Here is a 14,397-nt window from a genome sequence, read left to right as displayed (position 1 = left end):
AAAAGACCTAAAATTGATGTTGACATGTTTTCGGAAATCTAAACCCAAATCGAGTTGATTGACTCGATCAATGAGCTAGAGGAATATTTTGAGTATGAGGATATTGGAGACCCTGATAGGGTTAAGTTTGAGAAGGCCAAAATGAAAGGCCATGCCAAAATCTGGTGGCAAGAGATTCAATTGGAAAGAAATAGAAGAGGAAAGGAGAAAATCACAAGATGGGATCGCATAATGGACAAACTAAAGAAGCAATTCATTCATGTTGATTACGAGATTGATTTGTTCAAAAAAATGCAAGGGTTAAAGCAAGCGGGAAAATTTGTCCACGAATATACAAAGGAGTTTTACCAAGTCCTTATTAGGGTGGGGCATGCGGAAGCAAACAAGGAGAAGGTTGCCCATTACCTTAATGGGTTAAGACCTAACATTCAGGAGGAGTTAAGTTTGGTTAGAATGACTAGCATTGAAGAGGCATACCAGTTTGCCTTGCGAGTTGAGAAGTTAAACAAAAAGTTTGATGGAAGGCAAAGAGGGCGTAGTCAAGGAGGAAGGGACAGTGGTAGGTCATTTAGAGGCCAACATGAAAACCAAAAGAAAAATAAAGATGTGGATAGTGGCCGAAACTAGAGGAATGAGGTTTTCAACCACTCCCATGATGAAAACTTTGGATATAAAGAGGAGGAGGTAGAGGACGTGGACAAGGTTCAAGAAGAGGAGGCTTCTGTGGCACTTGTTTTCATTACAATGAAGAAGGTCATCGTGCGTACAAATGCCCTAAACGCCAAGGAAGGACAAATAGGAGAGCTGATGGTCAAGCAAGGGTTGCTCATGTGGATGATGATGCACAATCATCACATTCAGAGGATGCAGAAAGAGGAGAGGTTCTAGTTAATGAAAGGGTCTTGCTGAGTGCTGAGACTAAACTTAAACAAAGGAGGAGTTTGTTTCATACTAGGTGCAAGTGTGAGGGTAAATGTTGTGATGTGATTGTTGATGGTGGGAGCACTGACAACTTGGTATCAGAGGAGATGGTCTCAAAGCTACAAAAGCTCAAGAGGGAGAAACACCCCCATCCCTATCGGATTGCTTGGGTGCAAGATGATCATAAGGTCCTAGTTAGTGAGCAATGTTTGGTAAAGATCAAGATTGGGAGTTACCATGACGAGGCTCTCTGTGACACCATCCCAATGGATGTTTGCCATTTATTGTTGGGAAGACCGTGCCAGTTTGATAGGCATGCTATACATGATGGTCATGCAAATACATACTCTCTGACAAAAGATGGAGTTTGTCACAAATTGAAGCCCTTGATAAAGGAGGGTGAAAAGGTATGTAGTAGTGCTAGGGTACATCTTGTTGATGGAAGAAATTTTTTGAATGGCACGAAACATCAGCATATGTGTTATGCTTTAATTCCTAGAAAGGATAAGGAAGGTGATGGAACCTAGATATTTTGGCAAATTGTAGTCCCCACTTAAGACATTTTATCCGATCATTCATAGGAATGTTGTGATATTCTTGAACAAGATACATGAAGACCTTTTGAACTATTTACAAAGAGGTTATGGTCCTTGTCGTGATATGGTTGTTGTCGTGGTGATAGCCAAGTGGATAGAAAAATGTGAACAGATTTTATGTACAGTGCATGAAGATTCAATCAGAACTTCACAATAACATATGCATAGTATAGAAGATTTATATAAAGTACAAGTGTCTCAAGTTAGACCTGTACGAAAAAGAGCATTTCAGTGTATATTATTTTGAGAAGTAAACAGAACTACACTAGGTATGGAAGGTTATGAAGTCAGTTTCAGTTTAGTGGCCCTACAGCAGATTGATAATGGATGTATTTATCAGAGTAGTAGCCATATTTAATGATTTACCTCCATCTCTTAGAGAGGCTTTTCAAATTTTATTTTTTCTCCAATGTAGTCAGATGAAGATGCATCTTTGCAATCAAAAAGAGGCAACAAATAGGGTGCCAATTACAAGCTTGAAAATTTTGATGCGAGTTACAAATGTAAACAACAATTCATCCTTGAACAAAAATGATTGAGTGTAAGGTAAAATGAGCATGTAGCTACGATACTTTTGAATAAGAGCAACCAGATGGAGAGATGGATTGCATCGAGGGTAGAGATTAGCATGCTACCAATACATTTATTGAAAAATAGAAATTTGATGGCAAGCATCAGACTTAAATACAGCACAGCTGTAGATATCAAAGCAAGATTGTAACAGCAACAGGTATTAGAAGTTGCAGATGTTTTATTAAAAGGATTGACAGAGTCAAATAAGCAGACTACTCATAGCATTCAGCATCCCCTATGAAGCATACATATATTCATCAGGAGAGTACATGGATGAATTTGAAGTATTTGATGTCAGGCCACTTGTTAGCCGATTGCTAGAGATGGGAGATTGGTCTGGCTTTATGAAACAAAATTCTGAAGCGGTTGATGGAAAGTAGACTCTGTTTTCTAAAATACAACACAAGTGGACACTACCCGCAAATATTGCTCCTTTGTCATGTCACGATACACATACAGAATTGGGCAATACTGACATACCAGAGGTCAGTTTGAGCATGTGCTGAACAAATTTATAGAAGTATTAAATTCCAGGCATCAATTGGAGAAGTTTTGGAGATAATATTAATATTCATAGTAATTACCAATGGTGGAGAAATCTGGAAGATGTATACTCCATCTGGCAATGATTGTATGTTGCACAAAACCTGCGATTACAGGCAAGAGGTGGATTGAACCACTACACTCATCTATAGAGAAGACCCAGTATTCAGCCATATAAGATTATGGAGTTTACGTCAGAATTGTTTACATCAGGAGTTGGCATAATCCCGATAAGTGTAGAGTTTCATGTTGAACACGTGTTACTATATTTGGTGTCCTGCAATAATTGAATGATAAAATTATGATCACCAACAAAGTAACAGCGGGTGACATCTGAGGTCCAAATAATTTGTATCTTATTACAAAGAATAAGTTATCGCAACCTAGGATAAACTAAGAGTCCGATTAAGCAGAAAAAGAATTATTGTTGTAAAGCCCCAAATAAATACTTATTTGAAATGGTAAGATACAACGATATATGCAAATCCTTTGATCGAATTCTCTCCTCAGTGTCAACAGCAACTACAAAATCTTCTGGTAGGTATTTCCCGTGAATTGTTTGCTTGCATATTTACTTACAAATGCTTTGTATATTCTTTGGCAGGTTGCGTTCAGATATGGCAGCCGTCAATTTCTCGGCCTCAACATCTTCAGCAAGGCGTTTTGGGGCATGAATGCGTGAAACGAAGAAGCTACACCATCTCAATGGCCTGTGGTTTTAAAGATGTCTCTGCCTGTGGTTTTCTCTGGTTTCTCCAATGTTTTCGAATGCACGAAAAGTATGCCAGAAAGTAATTACAGCAGAGGCCTGGGCAATATGCGTGAAAGAAAGTAAATGCACCTGTGCCACCGTTTCCAAATAAAGTTCACACAATTATGAAAATATTCGTCCGATTAAGTCTAAAATGTATTAAGAACTTAATGTAATTGGGCGGTTCTGAATTACCAAGAGGTGTGATGTTTGGAAATTTATCTGGCACCTCATGGTCATTTATATATATGTGATGTAAATCAAACTACGGGACAACATATTCATTCTTATATTTTAAATTTTTTATCTATCCTATGCTCTATGATGTATTTTATATTTTTCGATTGGCAAAGAAATGATTTATTGAACTAAGCTTGTGGATGGTAGATTATGGAATAAATTCTTATGCGATTCGGGAGTCGAATTATATTGGATGGATCATCCGTAGGGAGTGTCTCTAGTACGATTTTATTTTCGGATCAATAAGAAATATTTATTTAATTTATTTGCATTAGAGTTTTAATTTTTTATTAAGTTGTGTCTTTTATAAATGTTTTTTATTATTTTCTATAAATATTTTAATATTCAGATAAGTGGACTAGGTCATTATTGCATTTTAAATTAGATAAACATAAATATTGTGAAATATTTAATTGTTTTCGTATTTATGTCTAATTTGTCTCGGCAAGAGTTAAAGTGCATTTTAAACTAGTTTAAATTGCGTTTATGTAAGTGATCCATCGCGTCAGAATTATTGAAATTGTTTCTAGTTAAATATATTAAACTTTATAAAGTTGTACGTCTCAACTTATAATGTTGACTCTGATTGCCCATTTAATTAAGCACTGGTCTTTTACTTCTGATCCATAATCCATATGCTAGCAACTATTTCATTTCTTTCCATTGAAGAATTAATATATTCATTAGTTGCAATCATTTGTAATAATCACTTTTTATTTAAAAAAAACATTCATACAATTATTTACTTTTATTTTTAATTTATAATTTACAATTTTAAAGCTTTCTATAATTCTTGTTGTTTTGAAAGCTTTCATCGCATTCGCTTTCTAATTGATCTGTTTTAACTGTCTTGGATCTAAGTGTTTCGTCCAAGATTAGGTACACCCGCCTCCGTTTTGTAGAGCCGAAAGTGTAGGAGATTTAGATCACGTCGATCGATCTCGTCAAGTTGGCCTTAACCAATTGGATATCCCAGCATCGAGCAAGCAAGGCTCGTAGGATTCCAATCTGCAGTTTTGGGAACCAACAGAAGGTAGTAGTGAAGTTCCACTTGAAGTTTTGGGTCTATTAAGTGAGTATGGAGATGTCATCTCTAATAATGTTCTAGAACGGTTGCCGCAAATAAGACAAATCGGTCATCAAATCGATTCAATCCCTAGAGCTAATTTGCCTAACAAGGCTGCTCATAGGATGACTCCTACTGAGACTGAGGAGCTAAACAAACAAGTTCAGGAGCTATTGAGGAAAGCTTTAATTAGAGAGAGCCTGAGTTCGTGTCTAGTACCTGCAGTGTTGGCACCAAAGAAGGATGGAGAATGGAGAATGCGTACAGACTCTTGGGCTATAAATAAAATAACCACCAAGTATCAGTTTCTTTTGTGAAGGATGGATGATCTTATGGACTGCTTGAGTGGATCTCAATACTTCACAAAGATAGATCACCAGATATGGATACAAGAGGGAGATGAGTGGAAGACTGCATTCAAGACCAAGGAGGGTCTATACGAGTCGTTAGTCATGCCCTTTAGAATGACCAATGCACCAAGCACCCTCATAAGGCTTATGAATGAGGTACTAAAAAATTTTTTGGGAAAATTTGTTATTGTTTATCTAGATGATATTTTGATTTTCAGTAAGTCTTTGGATGAACATTTATTGCACATTCGTAGTGTCCTTGAAAGGTTGAGGGAAGAGAAATTGATTAATTTGAAGAAGTGCAGCTTTGTCAAAAGAGAGTTAGTCTATTTGGGGTTTGTTGTATCAGCTCAAGGTCTCAAAATGGACCCAGAGAAGGTGAAAGTCATGTTGGAATGGCCTACTCCAAGGTCTACCATTGAGGTGAGGTCATTCCATGGTATGGCTAGTTTTTACAGAAAATTCATTGGGAATTTCAATAGTATATGTGCACCCCTATCTGAAACAACGAGGAGGGATAGAAAAGAGTTCAAGTGGACTACAGGAGCTACAAGGAGTTTTGAATTGCTGAAGAAGGTGACAGAGTAACTTGCGTTGGCACTTCCTGATTTCAACAAAGTGTTCCAAGTGGATTGTGATGCTAGTGGCAGTGCTATTGGGGCTGTGTTGAGCCAAGAAGGTAAGTCTATTGCCTATTTTAGTGAAAAACTGAATAATGCAAAGAAGAAGTATTTTGTTTATGATTAGGAATTATATGCAATAGTTCAAGCCTTAAAGAAATGGAGGCATTATTTGTTGCCAAAAAGAATTTGTCTTGTATACTAATCATTAGGCATTGCAGTACCTAACTAGCCAAGGTAAATTGAATCAGAGACATTTGAAATGGGCAAATTTTATGCAAAGCACAATTGTATTGAACATAGAAGCGAAAGGTCTAATAGGGTTGCAGATGCATTAAGTATGAGATAGTTGTTGCTAACAGAAATGCAGGTTGAAGTGGTTGGGTTTGATGAACTCAAGAATCTGTACCCTAAGGATCTTGACTTTGCAGAGGCTTGGAAGACTTGTAAAGAACCTATTACTTCAGACAGGACCAAGTGGCTAGATTATATGATCCAGGATGGTATGTTGTTCAAAAGAAGTCAATTGTGTATTCCAAGGAGTTCCATGAGGGAGAACTTGATCAAGGAGAAACACAATGGAGGAATGGCAGGACACTTTGATTGAGATAAGACCATTTCCATTATTAGTGAACATTAGTTTTGGCCTCAACTATCGCAGAATGTGAAGAAGTTTGTGCAAAGTTGTGAGTATGTCAAATAGCCAAAGGTTTTAGTCAAAATACTGGACTTTATTAGTCATTGCCTGTTCCATCGAAGCCTTGGGAGGACATAAGTATGGATTTTGTTCTTGGATTGCCAAGGACACAAAGGGGTAATGACTCCGTATTTGTGATGGTTGATAGGTTCTCCAAGATGGCACACTTCATTCCATGCCACAAGACTCATGATGCAGTGCATATTGCAGATTTGTTTTCTAGAGACATGGTGAGGCTACATGGTCTCCCAAAAAGTATTGCTTTTGACAAAGATACTAAATTTGTTGGGTATTTCTGGAGAACTTTGTGGAAGAAGTTGAAGACAGAATTGAAGTTTAGTTCTACACATCATCCACAAACTAATGGACAAACAAAAGTAGTGATAGAAATCTGGGTAATTTAATTAAGTGTTTAGTAGGAGATAAGCCCAAGGGATGGGATTTGATTCTACCAGAAGCAAAATTTGCTTACAACAATTCTGTGAATAGGAGTATTGGTAGATCTCCATTCCAAATTGTGTATGGGAGTAGTCCAAGGACTGCACCAGAGCTAAGGAAGATGGAGCAAGGAGAGAGGACAAGTGTTGATGCAGAAGACTTTGTTGAACATGTCAAGAACCTACATGAGGAGGTACATGCACATATTACCAAAATGAACCTGCAGTATAAGGGTAGAGCAGATCGAAAGAAGAGACCTAAGGAATTCCAAGATGGGGATCTCGTTATGGTATACTTGAGGAAGGAGCGATTTCCAGTGGGTACCTACAACAAGCTGAAGATGAAGAAATCTGGTCCCTGCAAAATTTTGAAGAAATGTGATTCAGGAAATACATATGAGGTGGAGTTGCCAAATGGGAAAATATCATGATAATGATGTAGAGGAGGAGTTGATGTTGGAGCCATGTCCAATTCCTACTTTTGAGAAGGAAGAGATTGAAGAAATTTCGGATAGTCATGTGGGCCGGAGTACCAAAAATAGGCAATATGAAGAATACCTAGTAAAGTGGAAAGGACGACCAGTGGAAGATTCAACTTGGATATCAATTGTAGAGGTTGCCCATTTGGGTTTTGCCTTAACCAGCTATAAAGTGACATAGTCACTTTTCAATCTACCCTGGCTGTCTGATGCAAGAGCATCCGGTGGTGTAGGGGCAATCCTGTATCACCCAAAAATATGCTTAGTGTTAGTTTCTATTTAATGTGTCTTTATTTCTGGATACCCATTTGGGTCAAATAGAGATTCCAACTCTCATAGTTCCGCGATTGGTTTTCTGGGCTTTGAGCAGCTTGGGATACATGCCAATGTAGAAAATAGGTTATTTTGTAATTGAGCCATAATTATGATGAGTTAGAGGGTGTAAGTTGGAGGGATGATTATACTTGTAATTCTAAGCACTCCAGAAAAAGAATCAGGTCAAAAGGCTTTATGGTTTAAAAGTTATTGCAATTTTAAGTTGCCTGGAGACCCCCTAAGAGTGCTTCAAAGTCAGATTTGAGGCACTAAACGGCCTCGTACGGGCCCGAAAAATGGGGAACATGAGTAGCTTGTCCATAGGGCTACAGAGCACTTCGAGAGCTTTCTGGAAATGTAAACGGTTTGTCAATCAGAATCCCAAATCAAAAGTTATGCCTCCTAGAAGTTGGACTACCATTTCTGGATTCTTCTAATTTTACACCGACTTTTGACGTGTTGTTTAGAACCTTTTGTTTTGGTTGTGGATGCCAAATGGCATATTCTAGAATTTATTCCTAACCCTAAACCTAATTCAGTTCACTTAAGGTCATTTCTGGCATTGAAAACACAGTTTTTGATGGAGTTTGGGAGAAGGTACTGTGAGGAGGGTTTTTCTCCAAAATCAAACAACACTGTAAGCCCCTGGGGCACATCATTGAGTCTATTTTCATTGTACTGAATGTAATAACATATCACTTCTGATAATAATTTTCCCCTTTTCTATTGTGTTCATTTTGTCTTGGGTTGTGCCCTCATCACGGTTGCAATTTTAAGGCAATGATTTTCTACTAACATGGTGGGGACATGACTCTTAACCAGGAGGTTCAGAATCTATCAAAGATGAAACAGGTGATGCAGTGGATGATTATAACCACAATAAAATATTCCCATATGTGATATGGGAAAACTGAGAATTTCTCCTAGACCATTTAGCTTTTTATTTTTATTTTTCTCTCTATTTTGAGCTTTTTTTATTGCCACCATCTAGCTGTTGTAACGGGGGAAGCTGTGATTTAGAATCACTCGACTGATAATAAGAGGGATGCTGCTTGGATAAGTCCCAGCAGCTGGATCCGCTGCATCTGATACTGACATTTTGCAACTTTGCCTGTCAGGATACCCAAAACCGATGACGGCCCCTAACAGAGGAAGGATTAGAGAGGCTGGTTCCTTATTCCTCATATCTGGCGAGCAACAGACTTATGTATCAAATCCAGAAACAGATGGGAGGGTTCAATCAGAGCGTGGCTTCAGGCTGGGAAAGCTGTCTTTGTTATTCTTTTTATTTTTCCTCGTTTTTGGGCTTCTTATTTATCGCCTAGTTATTAAAAGTGTGTCATGTTCTGGAAGGGGAAGCTGTGATTTTCATTTTTTTAATTTAAGGCAAATAAAGCTTCATTTGATTTTTTTTGATTTTTCTCTTTTCCTTCCTACTTAGGACTTTTTCTATCGCCACTTTCTGACTGTTGGAACTGGGTCATGTTTGGGGGGAAACTGTGGTTTTGGTTCTAGAGGTGAGAATAGGAGCAGCTTAAGGGCACAATTTATAATTGGATTAAGGGAATGAATCTTTGTCCTCTATCTTTTATTTTTTCAAAGATTAAAGGAAAATACAGGTTGTAGATTTTGGTTGTTTGGTTATTTTCTATGTTACCCCAAGTTTTCTGTACAGGGGGAAATACAAATTTCTGCGATGTTATTTATTTCAAAGCATGGGATATATATATATATATATAGGAAAATCTGAAATTTCAAGTATATTGATGAATTATATAACATTGTAACATTCATCATAGCAACATAACAACATTTATAAATCTAAAAGCAATGATCATTCATCGAATCATCATAGAACATAGCATCAAATGAATCGAATCATCATAAAATAAGAACATAGGGCAGCATCAAGTGAAGCAAATGAGAGCTCAAATTTCAATTTCATACATTCATAAATATAGTTCATTAAAACAATGAAAAGAATCATATCATATATCAAAGTGTCCAAAGGGTGCAAGTTTCAATAAAATGAAAAGTTGAAGATTTAAGGTATCATATCACATATCAAGATTCAATTATCATTGTATTAATGTATTGTATAATATCAGAAGTCTCAAACTTCAAAGTCAAAATAAAAACAAAAATAGTACGTTGCTGCCCCTAAGATTTGGTTTGAGAATACTAAATATTGCTCAATTTTACGCTCTCTCAATCTACAAATTTTCACTAGGCTTCTAGAATTCACAAACAATGCGATGTCCCCCAATAGATAGGAAGTGATTTAATTAAATTAATTTATTAAGTTGTCCCAAATTCAAATTACATCATACAGACTACTTTAATTAGTTAATTTGATTATAAAATTAAATAACAAAAGTAGTTAAGTATGTCGGCCTACTTGTAACCCTTTGCAAAACCTCCTAGAGCCCTTTATAAGGTAGTGTTTGGCATTGTAGGAAGTCATCGTGGAGTCTTATGTTTCTTATAAATTTGTGAATTCCAGTTGGAGTTCAACTGTCTACAGTTTCAGAGGTGCAAAACCCTTCATAGTCTGTAATTGCAGTTTCGGTGGTTAGCCGCCACCCTAGTCTGGGCAACGTCTATACACCCACGAAAATGCACTTCCATACGAAGGAGAGGACTTAGTTGATTTTTTAAAAAGTTAGAAAAAGCAATGTAAAGAAAGTGCATTTTCGTGGCTGTTTAGCCACGGGCCCCTAGTCTGCCATTGGAGGAGTTTGGATATTTCACTGCCTACTTCATTGTCAAATTTGTGAAGCCTTCTTGTGAAGACAAATTTGTAAGGATTTCATGGAGAATAGAGTCTCAAATTGGTAGCCATCATTTTTGTGGTTTGGCAGTGGTGACAATAATATATGTTTGCTTCTCTGAAGATTATCTCATAATCGTCAATTCATTGTTGTTGTCGATAAATGCTCAATATAAGTTTAAGTACACATTGCAACCATTTACAACGAGTGTCTTGCCACACCATACAAGAGAGGGAGCTTCCATATGGGAAGTTACCACGCAGAGAAAAGACCATACATTGTGATAGCAGGTGGCACAGACAATTTTTTGTACGTGAGGATTATTGGGAGTTAGTCCAGTGTTAATGATACGAGTGGTGATAAGTGGTTCTACAACGTGAACAGTGCACGATAGCGTGGTGTCCAACGAGCGTGACAGTGGTGACCATATGCAAGTTTAAGTACACAAGAGAGGGAGCTTCCATATGGGAAGTTGCCAAACAGAGAAAAGCCCATACGTTGTGATAGCGGATGGCACAAACGTTTTTCGTCCAAGGGGGTTATTGGGAGGTCATCTGGTGTTAATGGTACAAGTGGTAATTAGTGATTGTACCAGCATGAACAGTGCACAGTAGAGTGGTGTCCTTATAGTGAAAATTTACTGACATGCTTATCTATCCCATCTGAATCTTTGGGGAAAGTTTAGGAAAAATTTGTGTTCAAATGTAAACCTATTATAAATAAAAACCATATGTAAATGCAAGGTTGAGACACATTTTTCTAACATATTTTTTATGTATCCACCCACAAGAAGGCTTGAAACAATGCAATAGGAATCTTTGTAGGCGCAGTTTACAAAGTAGTGAAGTAAAAGAACTTTCATCATTTCTACATCACACATGAAGAGCTACAACAATCAAGTGAAGATAAGGACCTTTCGCAGCACACAAGAAGAAACAATTAACCCAGCTATCAAGGAAAATAGCTCATATTTTTGCCTTTAAAGTGTCATCCTAAATGCCAGGAAGCAGTTAGAAAAAGCTTAAAAACCAACACCTAGAGGGAGGTTTGAGGAGAGTCCTTCGCAATTTTGCTAAGAATTGTGACTGTTGTAAGCTGAAAATTAACATCGTAAAATCTCGTATCAGAGCAATATCAATTCTGATCCAGACTTAAACAACAGTAAGAGCTTCAATTTTTCAATATAATTTCAGATAATTGTGTCCAAATCATATTTTTTCTGTGTGCGTTAACTCATGTCAGTGTATACTTTTCTGTCATCTTGGCAAATCCTTAAGTAGATGTTTTACTTGCAGCATCTTAGGATAAGAAAATAAACTCATTTATACAGGTTGCTTTTTATGTAGAGAGTGAAATCAACTTCAGTTGTGAGAATTACCTTCTTAAATTTGAGAAAATCCAATACCTTCATGCAAAACACTGATGTGCGAATCAACGTAAGACTCAAGTTGTACAAAAAACTCTCTAAACAGCTCAAAGACTCTATGTCAAATACTTAGTGCTGGCTTGAAATATCAAATTCCATGCATCACCTAAATAGTTATATATATGTTTTCAATGTATTTCTTACTCTTTTCGCAGAAAAACAAATAGGTTAGTTATAAAAGATTCCAAGGACACCGGCCCTTTCTGGAGTTTTGTTCTCATAATAGATGATTCGCAACCTGACCATGAGCCAATGTCTTACAAAGTTGCTAACTTAAATAGTTCAGTGAAGGGTGCAAACTTATGTGATAACAGCAAGTAAGCTTGCTGATTTGTTCTTTAACAAGATTGTCTGCTTGTGTATGCTGTCCAAGTCTATTATGGTATTACCAATAGTCAAGTAATTGAGATACAAAGTTTTTGAGTCACTTTTGGATGACCGTATGGAGAAAACTTGGTAGTAAAGCTACAGCATAGTTCAGCTCAACACCCTCAAACGAATGGCCACACAAAAGAGGTAAATAGAAGTTTGGGTAAATTGCTTTAATTCTTAGCTGGGGAGAGTCCTAGACAACGGAATCTAGTTTTGGCACAACCAAAATTTGCTTAAATTTTAAAATTGGCTGAACAATTTTAAACATGGAAGGCAATGGTTGGGCGCCAACAGCCTCATACCCTGCCTACATAGTCCATTTTTAGTTTTTACCTTTGGTTAAAACCGACTACAAATTCAACCAAAAGGAACTCCAATTCTATCCTGCCTAATTAGGTAGTCCACTCTTACCTTTTGCTAAACCAGACCGTAAATCCAACCAAACGGACCTCTAATTCTATTCGTGAGCAGTATGAGAAAAAAGAACATGTATTCTCCACAGCAAAGGGGTTGTTGAAACGGAATGACACTTTATTTTCAAATGTGCTGCTTATCTGGGTATTCGTTACCAGGATAGTTGTGAGCAACATAAGAACAACTTGAAGGACTGTCTAAACCAGCTTTTTGACAAAGCAAGGCTGTAGAAAACCAGAGCTGACATTAAAAAGAACATGAAAATTGTCTAGATTTTGATGATGGGTCTCTTAGACTATTAGTCTTATGGAAATCATTAAAATTCCTTGAATCATTCATTCATATTCTCTTAATTGGTTGTCTTAAAATCTTATATCGAAACAATCAAATAAAGCTTGCAATTTTATTTAAAAATTATAAATTCAGTGGAATAGTCTTCTAAAAAACAAACCCATCTTGATAGGTCTTTCAGACAATCTAACCTCGAAGACGTCAAAAGTGATTTGAATTGAGCTTATGTAAGAGCTCAAGACTAAGCAACTTCGTTCAAAGTAACTACAATCCTAAGCTAAGCCTACGCACAACCGTCTCGATTGTGGTAAATGAGGAACAGAAAGAGTAATGGAAGGCCAGGGGTTAACTAACAAATGACCCTTTAGAACTAAAAATGATAGCCCGGTGCAGGTATATATCTCAAATATGGGCACGACCCAAAATCTTATTTCAAAATCTGCTGCACCACCCAGATTACCAATTCAAAATTCGAGCAGCAACCTCAATCATATTATAAATTCGGAGCACCATAAACATGCATAGTTCAAAAAATTAAAATGAGCAACAATCATATTTCAAAATTTGAGCTCCATGAATCCATATTTCAAAACTTAATTATCATATGTGGAATTGAACTTGGTAATCACTGTGGAGAAAGGTTGAAATCATACCTTGTTGTTGTGCCGGTTTCCAGTAGAATAGTAAAGAAAAGCTCAAGACAATGCGTTGGAGAGATATGACTGTTTGCAGACAGGCATAAAGAGACGAATGTTTAAGAAGCTTCGTCATTTTTCCACAACTTGACGCGTAGCCACAAACCAGCTGCGGAAAAGTGGCAGAATTTGGTAGCACCGACATGGAAAACCAGAGAGTAGTTGATTACCAAATATTTAATTTGAGTCAAATGTTACTTTCCAATTTTCTCTGATCTTATCTTTTATATGCCCTGAAAATTTTTTATTGTGACACATTGCGCAGTGTATGGGGATTTTTAAATGAGCCGAGATCATCCGATTCGTGTTAACATCACTTCGGATACCCCTTTCATTCGGCGCTGTCTATGCAGGAGTAATTTAACGTCAACGTATAACATTTTTATGAATTTTAATTTATTAAAAAATACAAACAATTTGGTTATGAAGGTGGATTTTGGCCTCTTTATAGCGAAAACCGATTTATTCTTCTCATGTCCAAGCCTATTTATCCCAAATTGTAAGTTGGAAAAATATGTTAAGAAATCTTGGTCAAGATTATTATTTAAGGAAATGGGATACTTAGGATGTGGTTTTGGTTCCTTAGGCTATTTGATCTTGTGGCCGTAGTTAAAAGATTTCTTTTACTCATTTTATTTCAGCAAATCTTTGTACTCTTATTAAAATTAGTATTAAAAAAAGGTAATTTTTAATATGGTGGTTAATTTTTATAGTTTGAGCTAGCTAATTGTGTAAATTAATAATTTGGATTGTTTTAATCTATCTATCATCAAAAGAGGAAGAATATAGATTTTGATAGCAAAATAAGTTTTTGAGAGAGAAAGGGTAGTAAGAGATCCA

General features: G+C 36.7%; 1 protein-coding gene across 2 annotated transcripts in view; it reads right to left on the bottom strand.

Annotated features, from left to right (window-relative positions):
* Window positions 1-13,902, bottom strand: part of LOC149565127 (SNF1-related protein kinase regulatory subunit gamma-like PV42a) — a 96,334-nt gene extending 82,432 nt beyond the window's left edge. Inside the window, exon 1 of one of the 2 annotated variants that reach the window (XM_089818676.1) lies at window positions 13,516-13,902. The gene's annotated coding sequence lies outside the window, so the exon portion shown is untranslated. Of the gene's footprint in view, window positions 1-3,212; window positions 3,518-13,515 lie in introns of those variants that run through there. The other variant, XM_089818675.1, reaches the window with a different exon arrangement.
* Between the last annotated feature and the right edge of the window lie 495 nt (window positions 13,903-14,397).

The sequence above is a fragment of the Cupressus sempervirens genome, chromosome 3, assembly GCF_028749045.1.
Source record: "Cupressus sempervirens isolate cs-2001-9-10 chromosome 3, ASM2874904v1, whole genome shotgun sequence".
In the NCBI taxonomy this organism is placed as follows: domain Eukaryota; kingdom Viridiplantae; phylum Streptophyta; class Pinopsida; order Cupressales; family Cupressaceae; genus Cupressus; species Cupressus sempervirens.
Note: the sequence above shows the minus strand (reverse complement) of the source record. Positions and strands in the feature narration are given on the sequence as shown.